At 33.2% G+C, this 2500-nt stretch overlaps 1 pseudogene; it reads left to right on the top strand.

The window, feature by feature from the left end:
• LOC137639188 (visual system homeobox 2-like) overlaps positions 1–2500 on the top strand; it is a 112677-nt pseudogene that overhangs the window by 32846 nt on the left and 77331 nt on the right.

Below are 2500 nucleotides of genomic sequence, written 5' to 3'. Positions count from 1 at the left end.
AACATTAACGCAGGAATCTTTCCACTAAGTTTTCTCTGATACCACGTTTTTTTTTTTTTTTTTTTTTTTTTACATCGTTTTCGTATTGCATCCATTTGCTTATTGCGCTTAGCATTTGGATGACTTTGAAGGGTGAAATTATATGTTGTGGGAGTAGGGGGAGAGAAAGGGTTAGGAAAAGTGCGAGTAGCTTTGGAGGGGAAGGGGGGAGGTTTCGAATGATTCAGGAGAGAGAGAGGAGAGAGAGAGAGAGAGAGGAGAGAGAGAGAGAGAGAGAGAGGGTGTCTTGTTGGGGATGTTAGAAGGGGGTAGGGCTGTTTAGGGTAGGAACGAGGGTGTAGGGGATTGATGGGGGTGGAAGCTAGGATGTAGGGATATGGGGTAGGAGAAAGGGTGTAGGGTGTTGATGGGGGATTGGAGTATGGGTGTAGGGGGTTGATGGGGTAGGAGCAAGTGTGTAGGATGTTGACGGGGTAGGACCAAGGGTGTAGGGTGTTGATGTGCTAGGAGCAAGTGTAGGGGTTGATGGGGGGTAAGAGCATTTGGGTATTGGAGGGGGGGGATAAAGAAGAGTAGAGAATGTTAGGGGGTTGATAAGGGGAAGATGGGGTTGCGGTGAGAGGCTGGGAATTGAGAAACTCAGTCTACTTCCCCCCCCCCCTCATATCAAATATCCTCCATCACTCAAAGAGATTTTTGTCATCACGTGAAATCACTCCACTTAGAAAATTTTTTCGTCGTTCTTTGTGTTCTTGGGTGTGTATGTGTGTTTGTGTAGGTCTGTGTGTCTTATTGCATGTCCGTGTGTGTGTTTGTGTATGTCTGTGTTTCATGTGTGTGTCTGTATGTCTGTGGTTTAAGAACTAGAGATTTTTATGAGAGAATGATTGAACTGGAAATGAGAATTACATTAAAAGTATATTTATGTAATTAAGTTTATATGGGATGACTGTTTTGAATAAGATATTATTATTATTATTATTGTTATTATTATTATTATTATTATTATTATTATTATTATTATTATTATTATTATTATTATTGTCAAAAAATATCGTAATCTGCTGAAGAAAAGCTTTTAAACACAACAGGAATTGTTTAAGTAACTAAGAAGCTTATGGTATTTATTCATATATATATATATAATATATATATATATATATATATATATATATATATATATATATATATGTTTATATATACATATATATATATAGATAGATAGATAGATAGATAATCACAGACCTTTCTGTCTTTTTATCTTTCTTGTTGATTTTTACTGATCTTCAATACGATAAAGATCAACTTAGTGTAATCCCAACTGAGCATCAATTTATTCTTTGATTTACATTCGTGCTTCTTTCTTCCTAGACCTCATCGTCACTTTATATATCGATATATATATATATATATATATATATATAATATATATATATATATATATATATATATATATATATATATATGTATATATAAGAAAGAATATGTATGTATATAATTATAGCTATACAGTACCATGGAAAGGAGGGACGAATTTAATTTCCATCAAATGAATAATTCACATACATAACTAGATATGTAAAAGATTGAAGTCCAAACTCTCCCTCATACTGTCAAGCAATCATATGTTCAAATTTTCCCAAGCCTATAAACCCTTACAAACAGGCGGAAAGCACACATATATACACACACATGCAAACCCATAAAGATGATGTTCAAACCATATCTCTCTCTCTCTCTCTCTCTCTCTCTCTCTCTCTCTCTAACAGGCACACATGCTCCCCCCCCCAAACATGCACACACATACGCGGCACATATACAGGAACTGGTGGAAAATAAACTGAATTGAATTGCTGAGCGTAAAACGTTTTTTAATTAACAAAATTCGTTTGACAAAATAATCGCCAAAGCTATTTAAAATACGCGCAAGCAAAATGTTTGGGTAATAACAAGTGAATGGGGCCGGAGTCAAAATGTGTTTAACCAAATCATTCCGCTGTTTGTGATTTTTCTCTCGGAAAGCACGATTTTCGGATTGGGAATTATTCTCCTGATTTATATACAGTGCTGTATATATATATATATATATATATATATATATATATATATATATATATATAATATATATATATATATATATATATGTATATATATACATATATATATATATATGCGTATACTGTATATATTTTTTATATACACTGTATGCATACACACACACACACACACACATATATATATATATATATATTATATATACATATATGATATATATATATACAGATACAATGATACAGAGGAGAAGAAAAAGGTTTACTGGTCACAGTCACCAACTCTAATGTATTGCAATAGTGTTTCCTCAGCTAGTCTTGAAATCAAGAAAGGTTTGAGAAAAAAAAGAGGATAAGCCTTCTAAACTAGAATTCAAACTGTAGAAAGAGTGAACCGTTATACTTGTGGAAAAAGGAAAATTTATTCTTATACAATAGCTTAAACGAAG

Source organism: Palaemon carinicauda, chromosome 4, assembly GCF_036898095.1.
Source record: "Palaemon carinicauda isolate YSFRI2023 chromosome 4, ASM3689809v2, whole genome shotgun sequence".
NCBI lineage: Eukaryota > Metazoa > Arthropoda > Malacostraca > Decapoda > Palaemonidae > Palaemon > Palaemon carinicauda.
The sequence above is the reverse complement of the archived record's forward strand: the minus strand, read 5'-3'. Positions and strand labels throughout refer to the sequence as shown.